The sequence below is a fragment of the Macaca fascicularis genome, chromosome 14 (assembly GCF_037993035.2).
Source record: "Macaca fascicularis isolate 582-1 chromosome 14, T2T-MFA8v1.1".
Lineage (NCBI taxonomy): Eukaryota > Metazoa > Chordata > Mammalia > Primates > Cercopithecidae > Macaca > Macaca fascicularis.
The window spans coordinates 31,757,575-31,776,271 of NC_088388.1; the positions used below are offsets into that span (position 1 = coordinate 31,757,575).

The 18,697-nt window shown below is 45.1% G+C and overlaps 1 protein-coding gene across 2 annotated transcripts in view; it reads left to right on the plus strand.

The window, feature by feature from the left end:
- The window catches only part of LMO2 (LIM domain only 2), a 65,192-nt gene extending 47,497 nt beyond the window's left edge, over positions 1–17,695 (plus strand). For both annotated transcript variants that reach the window (XR_012423343.1, XR_012423342.1), the window contains one exon: positions 14,135–17,695. The gene's annotated coding sequence lies outside the window, so the exon portion shown is untranslated. The remainder of the gene's footprint in view (positions 1–14,134) is intronic.
- Positions 17,696–18,697: the final 1,002 nt, after the last annotated feature.

Genomic DNA, 18,697 nt, shown 5'->3' on the forward strand with positions numbered 1-18,697 from the left:
TTCTAGGGCCACCTCCACATTGCTGAGTGACACCAAGCAAATTCTAGAACTTTGGGAATCCTTAACGCCCCCCATGTCCCCTGCCTCCCTCTCTCCCATTGTTAGTAAGGGGTTAATGATGCCTTCCTTCACCCTAGAATTCGAAGAGCTCTAGTAAGAGTTCCTTTCTAGAATTGAAAGATCTGAATCAACATGAGACACCACCATTGCATGGGACTGAGATGGGATGTATTCAGTTTAAGGCCAGCATTTGCAGGGATCCCCTATGTGTTGAAGTAGACCCTGCTTATAGGAAGACCAACGTGACCTACTCAAGGTGCCTTTTGGTCTGTTTTTTAGGCCATTCTTGCATTGCTACAAAGAAACACCTAAGGCTGAGTAATTTATAAGGAAAAGAGGTTTAATTGGCTCAAAGTTCTGCAGGCTGTACTGGAAGTATGGTGCCAGGCATCTGCTTGGCTTCTGATGAGGTCTCAGAAAGCTTACAGTCATGCTGGAAGGCAAAGGGGGTGCTAGCACGTCACATGGTGAAAGCAGGAGAAAGAGAGAGAGGAAGAGAGAGCCAGAGAGGAAGAAAGAGAGAGAGAGAATGTCACAAAACTCTTGAACAACCAGATCTTGTGTGAAATCAGAGCAAGAACTCAGTTATCACCAAGGAGATGACCCAAGCCATTCATGAGAAACCATCCCCATCATCCAAACACCTTCCACCAGGCACACCTTCAACATTGGGGATTAAATTTCTTTTTGTTTGTTTATTTATTTATTTATTTATTTATTTATTTTGAGATGAAGTCTCATACTCTGTCACCCAGGCTAGAGTGCAGTGGCATGATCTTGGCTCTCTGCAACCTCCACCTCCAGGCTCAAGTGATTCTCCTGCCTCAGCCTCCCAAGTAGCTGGGATTATAGGCGTGCACCACCACGCTTGGCTAATTTTTCTATTATTAGTAGAGATGGGGTTTCACCATGTTGGCCAGAGCTGGTCTTAAACTCTTGACCTCAAGTGATCCACCCACCTCAGCCTCCCAAAGTGCTGGGATTACAGGCATGAGCCACTGCGCCCAGCTGGGGATTACATTTCAACATCAGATTTAGGCAAGACAAATATCCAAACTATATCATTCTGCTGCTGGCTCTTTCCAAATCGTATATCCATCTCACATTGCAATATACAATCATGCCTTCCCAGCAATCCCCCCAAAGTCTTAGCTCATTCAGCATTAACTCAGAAGTCCAAAGTTCAAAGTCTCACCCGAGATAAGGCAAATCCCTTCTACCTATGAGCCTGTAAAATAAAAATACAAGTTAGTTACTTTCCAGATGCAATGTGGGGTATAGGTATTGGGTAAATATTCCCATTCAAAAATGGAGAAATTGGCCAAAAGAAAGGAGCTACACTAACCCCTCTAATTCCAGGACTTCGGGAGGCTGAGGCAGATGGATCACTTGAGGTCAGGAGTTCAAGACCAGCCTGGCCACCATGGTGAAACTCTGTCTCTACTAAAAATACAAAAATTAGCCAGGTGTGATGGTGAGCGCCTGTAATCCCACCTACTTGGGAGGCTGAGTCATGAGAATCACTTGAACCTGGGAGGCGGAGATTGCAGTCACCCAAGATCACACCACTGTATTCCAGCCTGGGAGACAAAGTGAGACTCTGTCTCAAAAAAAAAAAGGTGGGAGTGCTACAGGCCTCACACAAGTGGATCTATTCTTGACCATTAACTGCGATGGATAGTGAGTAGCAGAGATTTCAGAAACTCACCTTCATGTCCTGTTCTTCCAGGGGAAGTGGGCCAGGAAGGGAAACACAGGCCAGGATACTGGCAGCCAGAGCTCAACTGGTCACCTGTTTTCTGATTATCATACTTCAGACCTGAGCAATTGCCTTTCACTTTGTGGACTCCTGTGCCTAAGCTATGATCCAAGGAGGTGGTATGCTACCTTTTCTATCGAAGTTGCTTAAAAATCATTTTCTTTCCATTATAAACTATGTCAAATAGAGAGCTAGGAAAAAATACTAAAGTTGCCCATTGGATTTAACACACATTAACATTTTGAAATGTTTGCATCAGAAGTTTCTCTTTGTTGGGAACAGGCCCCCAAATCTGACCATAAACTGGCCCCAAAACTGGCCATAAACAAAATCTCTGCAGCACTGTGACATGCTCGTGATGGCCATGATGCCCACACTGGAAGGTTGTGGGTTTACCGGAATGAGGGCAAGGAACACCTGGCCCACCCAGGGCTGAAAACCGCTTAAAGGCCTTCTTAAACCACAAACAATAGCATGAGTGATCTGTGCCCTAAGGACATGCTCCTGCTGCAGATAACTAGCCAGAGCCCATCCCTTTATTTCACCCACCCCTTTGTTTCCCCTAAGGAATACTTTTAGTTAATCTATAATCTATAGAAACAATGCTTATCACTGGCTTGCTGTCAATAAATATGTGAGTAAATCTCTGTTCCAGGCTTTCAGCTCTTAAGACTGTAAGACCCCTGAGTTTCCCCTCCACACTCTGTATTTCTGTGTGTTTGTCTTTAATTCCTCTAGCGCCGCTGGGTTAGGGTCTCCACGGCCGAGCTGGTCTCAGCACTCTTTCTCTCATAAGTAAAGCACTGAGGATATAGCTATGGCCCACAATCTCAAGTATCCCTGCCTGCACCATTATCCTCAGAGGAAACCACGTTAATGGAATTGGTGATTGACTGCCATGGATGTTATACTTGTCTATAAAGATGAGAAGCCAACAGTAGTATATCGTGTGGCTTTCTGTGTTTTAATTTTCACAAAGGAGTCCAGGCAACATGGTTAAACCCTGTCTCTACAAAAAATACAAAATTAGCTAGGTGTGATGGTGCATGCCTGTAGTCCCAGCTACTTGAGAGGCTGAGGCAGGAGGATTTCTTGAGCCCAGGAGGCTGTGGCTGCAGTAAACCATGATTGCACCACTGTACTCCAGCCTAGGCAACAGAGAGAGACTGTCTCAAAAAAAAAATTTTTTTTCACAAAGAACATCATACTCTACATATCCATTTCAGAAGTGCTTTTTAATGAGGCCCCAGGCTACTTCACTTGTTTGGATGTCTATTTCCAAAGTTGTATAAATATGGACATTAGGAAAGAGTATAGTAAATGACCAGGTCAATTATTTCCTACAGCAAGAAATTTATTTTCCATGATTTTTGTCCCCTAAATGCAATTTGAATGGCAGAAAACCTGGATTGAGTTTGGTTTGTCCATGTCTTTTGTCCATAATCCTGGAAGATTCTGCAGGATGCTGTGCAACCCTGAACAGACTAGAAAGAACCAACCTCATCCTTTAATAGGGAAGAAATAGGCCCTAAGAAGAGAAATTTCTTGCTCAAGGTCACAAATCAGTCAATGAAAAAACAGGAACACATATTCCATCATTCATTCATTTATTTAACAAACCTTTATAGTGTCCATTGTGTGCCATGAGCACAGCCACCTGAAAAATATCAGGGAATTAAAAGAAGAATATTCCTGTCTTTTTTGTACTTAAATTCTAGTGGGCAGGAACACACCATAAACTAAAAATGTCATAAATCACTTAATATTAGAAGAGGTAAGTGCTATGAAGGGAAGAAGAATTAAGTCAAGGTTAGTGCATGTGGGCCTGGAAGTGGAGGCAGTTTGCAGAATTAAATATTACAATCAAGGTAGACTTCATTGAGATTGTTACATTTGAGCAAAGAGTAAGAAAGAGAGAACATTCCAGGCAGAAAGCACAGCCAGAGCAAAGGCCCTAAGGCAGGAGTTTGCTGGGAAGTTGTAGGAACAACAAAGAGAACAATGTCACTAGAGTGGAGCACATGAGTAAGTGAATGAGTGGGTGAGTGAGTGAGTGGGTGAGTGAGTGGGTGAATGAATGAGTGGGTGAGTGAGTGAGTGGGTGGGTGAGTGAGTGGGGGGGTGGGTGAGTGGGTGAGTGAGTGGGTGGGTGAGTGGATGAGTGAGTGAGTAGGGGGGTGGGTGAGTGGGTGGGTGAGTGAGTGGGTAGGTGAGTGAGTGGGTGAGTGGATGAGTGAGTGAGTTGGTGGGTGAGTGAGTGGGTGGGTGAGTGGATGAGTGAGTAGGGGGGTGAGTGGGTGGGTGAGTGAGTGGGTGGGTGAGTGAGTGAGTGGATGAGTGGGTGAGTGAGTGGGTGGGTGAGTGAGTGGGTGAGTGAGTGGGTTGTTGAGTGAGTGGGTAAGAAGGTGAGTAGGTGAGTGAGTGGGTGGGTGGGTGAGGAGTTGGTGAGTGGGTGAGTGAGATAAGTGGGTGAGTGAGTGTGTGTGTGTGAGCTGATGGGTGAGTGGGTGAGTGGGTGTGTGAGTGGGTGAATGGGTGGGTGAGTGAATGGGTGAGTGAGTGGGTGAGTGAATGAGGAGGTGAGTTGGTGAATGGATAAATGGGTGAGTGTGTGAGTGAGTGAATGAGTGAGTGAGTGGGTGAGTGAGTGAGTTGGTGGGTGGGATGATGGGTGAGTTAGTGAGTGGGTGAGTGGGTGTGTGTGAGAGTGGGTGATGAGTTAGTGGGTCAGTGTGTGTGTATGTGTGTGAGTGGGTGAGTGGGTGATGAGTGGGTGAGTGGGTGAGTGGGTCTGTGTGTGAGTGGGTGAGTGGGTGGGTGAGTAGGTGAGTGTGTGAGTGAGTGAATGAGGAGGTGAGTGGGTGAATGGGTAAATGAGTGTGTGTGTGAGTGAGTGAGTAGGTGAGTGAGTTAGTGGGTGAGTTAGTGAATGGGTGAGTGGGTGTGTGTGTGAGTGGGTGATGAGTTGGTGAGTGGGTGTGAGTGGGTGTGTGTGTGAGTGGGTGATGAGTTAGTAGGTGAGTGGGTGTGAGTGTGAGTGGGTGATGAGTGACTGAGTGGGTGTGTGTGTGAGTGGGTAATGACTGAGTGGATGAGTGTGTGTGTGAGTGGGTGTGTGGGTGAGTGGGTAATGACTGAATGAGTGTGTGTGTGAGTGGTTGTGTGGGTGAGTGGGTGCGGATAAAAAAAGAATCCTAAAAGCAGCAAGAGAGAAAAAAACAAATAGCATAAAATGGAGCTCCAATATGTCTGGCAGCAGACATTTCAGTGGAAACCTTACAGGCCAGGAGAGAGTGGCATGACATATTTAAAGTGCTAAAGGAAAAAAGCTTCTACTCTGGAATAGTATATCTGGCAGAAATATCCTTCAAACATAAAGGAGAAATAGACTTTCCCTGACAAACAAAAGCTGAAGGATTTTAGCAACACCAGACCTGTCCTACAAGGAATGCTAAAGGGAATACTTCAATCAGAAAGAAAAGGACATTAATGGGTAATAACTAATAACCTGAAGGTATGAAACTCACTGGTAATAGTAAGTACACAGGAAAACACAGAATATTATGAAACTGACTGTGGTCTGTAAACTACTCTTATCCTAAGTAGAAAGACTAAGCAATGAACTAATCAAAAATAATAATTACAACAACTTTTCAAGACATAGACAGTATAATAAGATATAAATAGAAACAACAAAAAGTTAAAAAGTGGTGAGACAAAATGAGGCCACAGCATTTGTATTAGGTTTTTTTTTTTTTTGGGGGGGGGGGGTGCTTTTTTGTTTGTTTGTTTATTTATTTTGAGATGGAGTCTTGCTCTGTCACCCAGCCTGGAGTGCAGTGGCAGGATCTTGGCTCACTGCAACCTCTGCCTCCCAGGTTCAAGCGATTCTCCTTCCTCAGCCTCCTGAGTAGCTGGGATTACAAATGTGCGCCACCACATCTGGCTAACTTTTGTATTTTAAGTAGAAATGGGGTTTCACATGTTGGCCAGGCTGGTCTCGAACTCCTGACTTTGGTGATCTGCCCGCCTCGGCCTCCCAAAGTGTTGGGATTACAGGTATGAGCCACTGCACCTGGCCATGCTTGTTTGTTTATGCAAATAGTGTTAAGTCATTATCAGCTCAAAATAATGGGTTATAAAATAGTATTTGCAAGCTTCATGGTAATCTCAAAGCAAAAAACATACACCAGATACACAAAAAATGAAAAACCAAGAAACTAAATCATATCACCAGAGAAAAACACCTTCACTAAAGGAAGACAGAAAGGAAAGAACAAAGAAAGAGAAGACCACAGAACAACAAGAAAACAAATAACAAAGTGGCAAGAGTAAGCCCTTACATATCAATAATGACATTGAATGTAAATAGACTAAACTCTCCAATCAAAAGCCATAGAGTGGCTGAATAAATGAAAAACCAAGACCCATTGTTCTGGTGCCTACAAAAAACACACTTCACCTACAAAGACACACATAGACTGAAAATAAAGGGAAGGAAAAAATATTCCATGCCAATGGAAACCCAAAAAAGCAGGAATAGCTATACTTTTATCAGACAAAATAGATTTTAAGACAAAAACAATAAGAAGGACGAAGAAGGTCACTATATAATGATAAAGAGCTCAATTCGCCACGAAGATATAACAATTTTAAATATGTGTGCACTCAACATTGGAGCACCTAGATATATAAAATAAATATTATTAGAGCCAAAGAGAGAGATAGGCCCCAATACGATAATAGCTGGAGACTTCAACACCCCACTTTCAGCATTGGGCAGATCTTCAGACACAAAATCAACAATGAAACATCAAACTTAATCTGCACTATAGACAAAATGGATCTAATAGAGCTTTATGGAGCATTTCATCCAATGGCTTCAGATACACATTCTTTTCCTTAGCACATGGATTATTCTCAAGGATTGACCATACGTAAGGTCACAAAACAAGTCTTAAAACATTCAAAAAAATTGAAATAACATCAAGCATCTTTTCTGACCACAATGGAATAAAACTAGAAATCAACAAGAGGAATTTTGGAAAGTATGCAAATAAATGGAAATTAAACAATATGCTCCTGAATGATCAGTGGGTCAATGAAGAAATTAAGGAGGAAACTGAAAAATTTCTTGAAACAAATGTTAATGGAAACACAACATCCCAAAACCTATGGGATACAGCAAAAGCAGTACAAAGAGGGAAGTTTATAGCTATAAATGCCTACATCAAAAAAGAGAAAAAACTTCAAATAAACAATCTAATGATGCATCTTAAAGAACTAGAAAAGCAAGAGCAATCCAAACCCAAAATTAGTAGAACAAAAATAAAGATCAGAACAGAAATAAATGATATTGAAATGAAGAAAACAATACAGAAGATCCATGAAAAAAAGCCGCATTTGTTTTTGAAAAGCTAAACAAAATTGACAGTCCTTTAGCCAGACTAAGAAAAAAAGAGAGAATATCCAAATAAATAAAATCAGAACTGAAAAAGGAGACATTACAACTGATACTGCAGAAATTCAAAGGATCATTAGTGGCTAATATGAGCAACTATATGCCTACAAATTGGAAAATCTAAAAGAAATGGACAAATTCCTAGACACATACAACCTACCAATATTGAACCAGAAAGATATAAAAAACCTGAAACAACTAATAACAAGTAATGAGATCAAAGTTGTAATGAAATCTCCCAGTAAAGAAAAGCCCAGGACTCAGTGGCTTCACTGCTGAATTGTACCAAACATTTAAAGAACTGATACCAGCCAGGTGTAATGGCTCATGCCTGTAATCCCAGCACTTTGGAAGGCAGAGGCAAGTGGATCACTTAAGGTCAGGAGTTTGAGACTAGCCTGGCCAACAAGGTGAAATTCCGTCTCTACCAAAAAAATATAAAAATTAGCCAAGTGTGGTGGCACATGTCTGTAGTCCCAGCTACTAGGGAGCCAGAGGTGGGAGAATTGCTTGAACCTGGGAGGTGTAGGCAGAGGTTGCAGTGAGCCAAGATCATGGCACTGCACGTGATAAGGGTGCATACTTTCACAGCTGTTATTCAACATAGTACTGGAAGTCCTAGCTAGAGCAATCAGACAAGAGAAATAAATAAAGGACATCCAAATTGGAATGTAAAGTGTCAAATTATCCTTCTTTGTGGATTATATAATCTTACATTTGAAAAAACCTAAAGACTCCACAAAAAACTATTAGAACTGATAAACAAATTCAGTAAAGTTGCAGATATAAAATCAACATACAAAAATCAGTAGCATGTCTATATGCCAACAGTGAACAATCTGAAAAAGAATTTTTAAAGTAATCCCATTTTCAATAGCCACACATAAAACTAAATACCTAGGAATTAACCAAACAAGTGAAAGATCTCTGTAATGAAAACCATGAAGCACTGATGAAAGCAATTGAAGAGGACCCCCCAAAATGGAAAGATATTCCATGTTCATGGATTGGAAAAATCAATATCATTCAAATGTCCATGTTACCAAAAGCAATCTATAGATTAAATGCAATCCCTATCAAAATACCAATGACATTCTTCACTGAAATAGAAAAAAAAAAAAAAAAAAAATCCTAAAGTTTATATGGAACCACAAAATACCCAGAATGCCAAAGCTATTCCAAGATAAAGAATGAAACTGGAGGAATCACATTACCTGACTTCATATTATACTGCAGAGCTATAGTAAACAAAACAACTAGCATAAAAACAGACACACAGACCAATCGAATAGAATAGAGAACCCAGAAACAAATCCACACACCTACAGTGAACTCATTTTTGACAAAGGTCCCAGGAACATACACCGGGGAAAAGACATTCTTTTCAGTGAATGATGCTGGGAAAGCTGGATATCCATAGGCAGAAGAATGAAACTAGACCCATATCTCCTGCCATATACGAAAATCAAATCAAAATGGATTAAATACTTAAATCTAAGACCTGAACCTATGAAACTACTACAAGAAAATGTTGGGGAAAATCTCCAAGACATTGGTCTGGGCAAAAATTTCTTGAGCAATACCCCACAAGCAAAGACAACCAAAGCAAAAATGGACAAATGGGATCACGTCAAGTTAAAAAACTTCTGCACAGCAAAGGAAACAATCAACAAAGTGAAAAGACAACCCACAGATTGGAAGAAAATATTTGCAAACTACCCATCTGACAAGGGATTAATATCCAGAATATTTAGGAAGGTCAAACAATGCTGGAGAAAAAAAATCTAATAATCTGATCAAAAATAGGCAAAAGATGTGAATAGACGTTTCTCAGAAAAAGACATACAAATGGCAAACAGGCATATGAAAACGTGCTCCACATCATTGATCATCAGAGAAACGCAAATCAAGACTACAATGAGATGTTATCTCACCCCAGTTAAAATGGCTTTTATACAAAAGACAGACAATAACAAATGCTGGTGAGGATGTGGAGAAAAGGGAACCCCTGTACACTGTTGGTGGGAATGTAAATTAGTACAATCACTATGGGGAACAGTTTGGAGGTTCCTCAAAAAACTAAAAATAGAGCTACCATATGGTTCAGCAATCCCACTGCTGGGTATATACCCCAAAGAAAGGAAATCAGTATATTGAAGAGGTATCTGCACTGTCATGTTTATTGTTGCACCGTTCACAGTAGCCAAGATTTGGAAGCAACCTAAGTGTCCATCAACAGATGAATGGATAAAGAAAATGTGGTGCATATACACGGCAGAGTACTATTCAGCCATAAAAAAGAATGAGATCCAGTCATTTGCAACAACATGGATGGAATTGGAGATCATTATGTTAAGTGAAATAAGCAAGGCACAGAAAAACAAACATCACATGTTCTCACTTATTTGTGAGATCCAAAAATAAAAAACAATTGAACTCATGGAGAGAGAAAGTAGAAAGATAATTACCAGAGGCTAGGAAGGATAGTGAGAGTAGGTAGGGATGGTTAATGGGTACAAAAAATAGTTTAAAAGAATGAATAAGACCTAGTATTTAATAGCACAACAGGGTGACTAGAGTCAATAATAATTTAATTGTACATTTAAAAATAACTGAAAGAGCATAATTAGACTGTTTGTAACACAAAGGATAAATGCTTGTGGGGATGGATACCCCATTCTCATGATATGATTATTATTCACTGCATGCCTGTATAAAAACATCTCCTGACCTTGTAAATACATATATGGGGTGACACCTATAATGTACCCACACAAATTAAAAAATAAAAATAAGGGGAAGGTAGGGCGGCCATCGTGATGGTCAAGCAGTGATGGGCTGGGGACAGGGTGACAGTTGGCAGTTGGAATGAGGGAACCGTGAGGAATCTGAGACGTTGGAAGACAGCCCTGACCAGAGAGGGTGGGATATGAGAGACAGAGGTCAGGTGGCATGAGGCAAGGGAAGAATTTCAGAGGCAGGAAGAAAGTACACATAATAGGTCCCTGAGCAAAAACAGAAATGGGAAGGGAATATGATCTGAAAGAGAGTTTCATCTGCCTTTACGATGCCCGAGGCAGAGAGTGGCACACGAGCACAGGGTCTTGTCTTCTGGTGGCTTATGGTCTAATACAGGACACAGCAAGCTCACAAGAAACTGCCTCGTAGGGCTGAGTGAGATTCGCTGACAGAGCTGCAGAATCACATTCCTCAAAGACAGACGAAGGAGCTTGACGTAAGTTTGGATTCTCTGGTCCTGAGATGAAGACGGGTGTCAGGAGGAGGTGGCCAGCAAGTCTGGGGAGTTTAGGGCAAACTCAGAAGGGCAAGGTGAGTCAGGCACCGAGATGTATGAAATAAACACATCAAGTTGTGTGAATAAATGATCAGGGAAAGAGAGAGTTGCTTGAGGAGGAAACAGAAGCCAAAAACCCTGGATCACTCAGACAACTGGAGACAGCATGGGGGCTTGAGCCAAACTGCTGGGATTTGTTCTGCGCCTTGTTGCTTGTGTGTTCCTGGGCCATTATTACCTTCCCTGTGCCTTAATACCTCCATCTGTTAAGTGGGTACTATTATAGTATCTATAGCAAAAGCTCTATAAATTGATAAAGTAAAATGAGGGGATGTTGCTTGGTTCATAGAAAGGGTTCCATCGATGTTAGCCGGCCTCAGTGCATTAAGAGGGATAAAAGAGAGGCTGTAAGTCACACTGAACTAGTGCCGCATCACTGAAATTCTGGTAGGGAGAGGACTTTAAGAAGCAGAATGGGGCCGGGCGCGGTGGCTCACGCCTGTAATCCCAGCACTTTGGGAGGCCGAGGCGGGCGGATCACAAGGTCAGGAGATCGAGACCACGGTGAAACCCCGTCTCTACTAAAAATACAAAAAAAAAAATTAGCCGGGCGCGGTTGTGGGCGCCTGTAGTCCCAGCTACTCGGGAGGCTGAGGCAGGAGAATGGCGTGAACCCGGGAGGCGGAGCTTGCAGTGAGCCGAGATCGCGCCACTGCACTCCAGCCTGGGTGACAGAGCGAGACTCCGTCTCAAAAAAAAAAAAAAAAAAAAAAAAAAAAAAAAAAAGAAGCAGAATGGGGTCAGGATGACCATGGGGAACACATAGTGTGCACATGAATGCTTTATTTCATTAATTCTATGCAACTCTGTGCAAGGAACTACTATCTGCCCAGGTTTACAGATGGGGAAACCGAGGCTCATAAACAGAAAGTGACTGGCACCAGGTGGCTTAGCCAGACACATGCACAGCTGGAATTTGAATCTACAACTGTACAGTCCTACAACCCATGTACCCACGCTGCCCTTTAGGAGCCACCCAGCAGCATGAGGGGAAGGAACAGGCTGGCCCTGGCAGTGTGGGGCTGCAGCCAGGTGTGCAGATCAAGTAGGCAGAGAAGAAACGATGTGGCAGATGTAGGTCACTCATCTTGAGACCTCTGGTCAAGAATGAACTGAGGGGCCGGGCATGGTGGCTCAAGCCTGTAATCCCAGCACTTTGGGAGGCCGAGGCAGGCGGATTATCTGAGGTCAGGAGTTCAAGACCAGCCTGACCAACATGGAGAAAACCCATCTCTACTAAATATACAAAATTAGCCAGACGTGGTGGCACATGCCTGTAATCCCAGCTACTCAGGAGGCTGAAGCAGGAGAATCACTTGAACTCGGGAGGCGGAGGTTGCAGTGAGCCAAGATCATGCCATTGCACTCCAGCCTGGGCAACAAGAGTGAGACTCCATCTCAAAAAAAAAAAAAAAAAAAAGAAAAGGAATAAGGCAACAACTTGGGGGCATGAATGGGTCACCTAGCAGTTTTTTTCAGAGGGGCATGCAGGACATGTTTTCAAGCAGGGCAGAAATGGAGAAGAAGAGGCTGGGGGTATAACCGATGGAAAAAGGGCCTTGGGGGAGTGAGAAGTGCTGAAATTGGGTCACATTTGAAGGCAATTTGTTTTGGACAACAGGAAGAGAATGGCTACAATGGGAGGGAGTTTATAACTGTGTGAAAGGAAGTAAAGGGTGGCCACATGCCCCTGCTCACTCTGTGGGAAGAAAAGCTGAACTCCACCTTGGCACACGTGTCTGGTGAGCTGGGAGGGCACACTCGATCGGAAACCAGAACATTTGCGCGAGGGCTGGGGGTGTCTTAGAGAAAGCAAGTTGGGTCCCTGCTGAGGATCACACCAGCCTGAGCTCCAACCATCCACACACCCACCCCGGCACTCCATAAATTGTTAGGACTAACCAGAGAGTCAAAATTACGCAAAGCAAGAGATGCTGTCTTCGCTGATGCGGCTCACAGGCTGTGGGAGAGACTGGCATGTGCAGTTACTGCGGGAAGACGCTGTAACTGGTGATGTGAATGAGGCCGTGGAAGCCCTGAGGAGGAGTCCCAGTGCAAAAGTGACATCTAAGCTCAGGGCTGCAGGAAGGGCCAGAGGGAGGAGCAGAGGCAAGAGTGTTAGGCAGGGCAAGCGGCTTCTGCAAGCGACTGGAGGAGCAGGGCACAATACCTTCCAGGAGCTGAATGGTGTTCACAGCCCCTGGAGCACAGGCCGCGGTGCGGACAGGTGGCAACTTGCACTTCATCCTTATGTGGCTGAAGGGCCATCGATGTCTTTTGAGCAGGGAGAGGCCTGAGGGGATTTGGAGAGCTGCCAGTTTCCTCTGCCCTGCAGGATGGGATTGACAGTGCCCCTGGCTGAGGAAGGAGGGCACAAGGACGCTGTGGCCGTCAGGCCAGGTGAGAGGGGACCTCGGCAGCAATCACAGAGTGGGATGGCAGGCTCACAAAATAATCCAGAGAAGGGCTTGGGGGTCTTGGCAATGGTGAGGACGAAGGTGTACACCAGTGAGAGGGTCACACTGGGGAAGGTATGATGGGGTGCTTTTATGTGAGGAAAGGGGAGAAACCTGGTTTTGAAACCGGATTTTGAGGTGCGTGTGAGATATCTGTGCGGTCACATCCAGCAGGCAGCCAGCCTGTGGGATGGTGGTTTGGAAGAGATGTGGGAAGGAGTCAATGACTTGGGAGGTGTCAGCACAAAATCGAAGTCTCAACTCTAGGTGCTGTGTGGGTGAGTCTGTCTCATCACCCCAGGAATGGGAAGACTGCTCTGCTGGGTGAAATGAAAAGGGCAAGGTTTGGTTTTGATTTTTTTTTTTTTTTTTTTTTTTTTTTTTTTTTGAGACGGAGTCTCGCTCTGTCGCCGGGGCTGGAGCGCAGTGGCCGGATCTCAGCTCACTGCAAGCTCCGCCTCCCGGGTTTACGCCATTCTCCTGCCTCAGCCTCCTGTGTAGCTGGGACTACAGGCGCCCGCCACCTCACCTGGCTAGTTTTTTGTATTTTTTTAGTAGAGACGGGGTTTCACCGTGTTCGCCAGGATGGTCTCGATCTCCTGACCTCGTGATCCGCCCGTCTCGGCCTCCCAAAGTGCTGGGATTACAGGCTTGAGCCACCGCGCCCGGTCTGGTTTTGATTTTTAAGGTGGGCAAGACTTGAGCTGATTACTTGAGCTTGAGACACTGATGGAATTGTCTGGAGCTTATTGAGACACTGTGGGAAGGCATCCACAGAAAGGGGTGCAACCCCGAAAGAGGGAGGGGATAGGTAGTGGACACACATCTCTGAGAAGTCTGGATTCACATGCAAGGATCCACCTTGGGCAGGGGAAGGGGGAAAGGAGCAGGGGTGGAGGTCTGAGGCAATAAATAGCTGCTGTACAGGTGAGAAGAGCTGGGGCGGACCTTGGAGAGAGCACCAGGAGATGCAGGGGGTGGGCTTGGAGCCTGTCACTCTACAGGGGAAGAAGAGGGTCATTTTTGATGGTTTTTGTCCACAGGACTCTGCACTTTAGGTGCAGGAGAGGAGGTGACAGGAAGCTGAGGCTTGGCTGACCACATGCAAAGGCACGACTTCCGCCCTGCAATTCAGAGGCATCCATGGACAGAGAAGTGGACCTGGAGGACGGTGGGGCAGCTCTGCAGGCGTCTCTGCGCAGAGCCTCAGGGGTTTGGGCAGACCTTTCTGAACCTGTTGATGGAAGTCTGAGGAGGAGCCTGGGCGGAACTCTACCCCCCTTCATCCTGGGGGCCACAAGGCCAGGCTCTGATGGCTGGCCTTTTGACTAGAAGAGCAGAAAAGTACCTGGGAGGTCCATTGCAGCAGCAGCCAAGATGAGTAAGAGCAGATGTGTTCGTGAGAACATCTGAGATGCCCATGAGGGCCTCCCCGGTGGCTCCAGGTAACTTTGCAGGAGGAGGAGCCAGGGAAAGTGGAAGGACCACAGGAGCTCAGACCCCAGCTCAGTGCTGCCCGGGGATGCTCCGGTCAACATTCGTGCACATGAACTGCCTGTAATGCCACACTCACTCCCAAGCCAGACCCACCGTTTCCAGAGCACCTTATAGACTGGAAGCACTTGCCCCCAAACTTCATCCTTCATGCTCATAACGACCCCATGGAAGGGGGTGCTTTGATGCCTTGTAAATGAGGAAAGAGAGTTGGAGAACTTAGGGAATTTTTCTAACATCACACAACTCAGGTCAGGAATCCAACCTGAATTTATTCTCACATCTTTTCATATTGCATGCTATTTAAGTTCCATGGCCCTTTGTTATAATCAATCTTTACTGTACACCCACAGCTCCCTTCTTCGGGCTTACTCAGTAAATGGCAAGCCCAGCCAAGATCAACTGTTTGCCTACTACTCCCACCTTCAGAAACATGGCTGGCCATGGCTGGAAAACGAAAGCAAACCTCCATTGCGATGGTCAAATTCATGGCCTTTAACCTCAAGTCAGTCCAGTGAGGCTCTGGTGCTGTCTGGCCCATTCACTCTCCCACTACTGCGGATAACTATTTCATACCTTCTCCTCTGCTTCACACTCCTGGAAGGATCCAGGACCCCAGCGTGCAGCAAGGTTATGGTGGGAAAGCCCCGTCTCTGACCATCAGAGAAGGTGCCTGAGGTCTGGATATCGGTACCAGCCGCCTCTCCGCCCAGTTCCCAGGGATCAGCTAAATATGCAAATTCCCTAGGGTTTGGCAATGAATGACTCCCCGGATACTAACTCACATATTTAACGTGCTCTTTGGGAGGGATGGCATTTTGGGGAAGGGTTCATTAGCGCCGTGTTCTTCTGAGTGGGCAGGGTTAGGCGACCCACAATGCCTGTGCTCTATGTTGCTCTTCCCTGTCCTGTCTCTCTGTCTGCATCAGAAAGAAGATATGCAACTAACACAAGGCTAGGAACGTGTCACCTGGCTGCTTCTCACCTGGGAGGGGTGAGGGGACTTTGGGTGAAACTTGGGGAGATTCACTGCAGCTCCCACTTCTCCTGGGACGCACCAGGCCAGCAGCACCGCCGTCTGTTTTACCCGGGTTCCATGCACTACCTCTACACAATGAGCACCAAGCAGAGATGTCACATGAGTGAAAGAGTGATGTCAGTTGAGCAAGATAACTCCTTTAAACCTCACTGCTCCTGCCACCCTGTCGAGGGCCACAGAGCAGAGAGGTCAATGGGGCTCCAGTCTCTCCCTACCTCATGACCGTGGTCCTGTGGTTTGCAGGCTTCTTTGTGAACCAGTAATTATTTAGGGAGCTTAAAAATGTTAGAAAAATTTTATTTAAAAGCATTAGATTTTTAGTAACATTCTAGCTCCATAACTATCTAAATGGCTCCTGGAAACAAGCAGACATTTCTTTCTTAGGCTCTAAGTTGAGGTGAGCTTCCTTAGTGGTGAATACCATTTGTTAAAACCAGAAATCTCGGAGTTGACTCTGGCAGGTTGAGTGTCCATGCAGGCACCAGGGAAGGCAGATGGTACATATCTGAGTCCAGGTAAGACCCAAGTAAGAGTCCCTTAAGGGTGAGACACAACAGGAATCAAAGCTGAAGAAGTGACAGATGTCTATGAAGTCCCCTTGGTGGAAGGGTTGGTCCCAGTGGATGAGGCTGGAGTTGGCATCCTTCTCACAGGGAGACCAGGCTGGGTATTCTGCCTGAGTCAGCCTGTCGGATGCTCTGGCTACACATACACTCCATAGCCCTGGGAAAACCCAAGTACACAGGCTGAGCCACAGGAAGATTCTAGTCCAGGAGCTGCTGGACCAGGGTGGGGGACAGAGGCAGGGAGAGGCAGACATTCAGGGCATAGAAGAACTACGTCCTGAGTGCTTCTAAGAGCTAGGAAGCAGTGCTCGCATCAAAGCTGACTTCTCTGCACAGCCACTGTTGAAGACCCAGAGGAGCAGAGCAAGAACCACGTCTAAGCACCAAGACTTCTCTCTGGTCTCAGGCCCCAGGCAGTGTGACCTTCTGTCCTGTCTCCGTGCCTGTCAGGCCAATTCCCTCCTCTTAGTTCTGGTCATGAGGGGCCCTTGCACTTCCAACCCTCCCCACCCATCACCCTTATCATTCCACTTCTGGAAATCTCTCTCATGAACTTCCCAAGCCCCCACCTGCTTGCTAGGACCCCCCAATATCAGGCTGCTTTCTGGGAGCCGATTGCTTTCTCAAAGCCCTGGCGCTCTGCGAGTTGCAGACCTGGGAAGTGAAGCAGAAGCTTCACAGGATACCCTGAGCACTGTGCAGGGACAGAGGCTGCAGCCCCACCTTGTGGACTTCTGGCTTGGCCCAGCCCTACACAGTCTCAGGTCATGTAGCCTGGAGTTTCTGTAACAATGGTACCGAGTCTAAGGTTCTAAGCAGACACTGCTGCCTCTTCATGCTGCTCAAATAAACGGGGAAAAGGATGTGAATCAAGAGTTTCAAGGTGAATGGGGCGTGTCAGGGAGTGGGAAGGTGTGGGTGGCAGACCTAGGGACCATTTTTCCTCTCCACTCTCTGAAATGACTTTCACACCTTTTTATCTCTTCTCATACCTCCAACAGCCCTGCCTCTCCTTACTCTCAGCTGCTACACTGCTTCCTGTTTAACTGAGAAAACATGTAAACTACCCCAGATTTTATTAATAGCCATTCTTCCTCTAAAGCGCTGGACCCCACCCTACTTCCCACTCAAGGACATCCCCCCTGTAATTGACCTCTATCCACCTGCATCATTAGTTTTTCCCTCTCTATGGGATCATTTTTGAGCAAATCATGCTGGGATGGTGAACTTTTAAAAATCAGCTCGACCGAGCTATAATTTGTATATAAAATGCACTCATTTAAGATGTGAAGTTAGATGAGTTTGACGAATGTATACACCTGTGTAGTCACCACCACAGCCATCACATTGTATAAATTCCCATCACCCTCAAAAGGTTTCCCATGGCTGAGTGGCATTCCCTTGTGTGGCTACAGCACAGTTTGTTTATTCATTTGCCTATTGGTGTGCAATTGTGTGGTTTCTACTTTTTGGCTATTATGAATAAAAAGTGCAGTGAACATTGATCGATGAGTCTTTGTGTGGACATATGTTACCATTTCTCTTGAGTAAATACAAGTGGAATAAGTGAGCTATGTGATATGTTTAATTTTATGAGAAACTTCCAAACTGTTCTTCACTTTACATTTCAAAAGCAGTCTCTGAGAATTCCAGATACCACCACCCTTGGTATTATCAGGTTTTTCCCCCTAACATTAGTCATTCGATTTTGTGCTTGTGTGTGGAGGAATGTTAATTTTGGTTTTAATTTGCATTTCTCTGGTGACTGATGTTGAACCTCTTGTGTTTATTGGCTATCCATATATCTTGTTTTGTGAAGTATATGCATATCTTTTGCTTACTGTATTATAGTTTTCTACATATCACCACACATTTCTCAGCCTAAACCAAAAACTAAAGCGCACTTCTTGTCTCTCAGTTTCCATGGCCTTCTGCTCCAAGTTTCACAAGTCTGCAATCAAGGTGTCAGCCTGGGCTACGGTGTGATCTGAGACTCAGGTCTTCTTCCAAACACATGTGCTTGTTGGCAGAATTCATGTCTCTGCAGCTATAGTACTCATGGTGGCTTGTTTCCAGGCCAACAGGGGAGCTTCTCTTCTGCTTCAAGAGTTTAAAATTCTTCTTACCATGCCCATTTTTGTATTGGGTGGTTTGTCTCCTTACTGAGTTGGATGAGTACTTTATAAATTCTAGGTACAAGCCCTATGCAGCTGTATGTATTGCAAATATTTTCTCCCAGGCTATAACTTGCCATTTCATTTCATTTATTTATTTATATTTATTTTTTATTTTTAATTTTTTTTGAGACGGAGTCTCGCTCTGTCGCCCAGGCTGGAGCGCAGTGGCTGGATCTCAGCTCACTGCAAGCTCCGCCTCCCGGGTTTATGCCATTCTCCTGCCTCAGCCTCCAGAGTAGCTGGGATTACAGGCGCCTGCCACCTCGGCCGGCTAGTTTTTTGTATTTTTAGTGGAGACGGGGTTTCACCATGTTAGCCAGGATGGTCTCG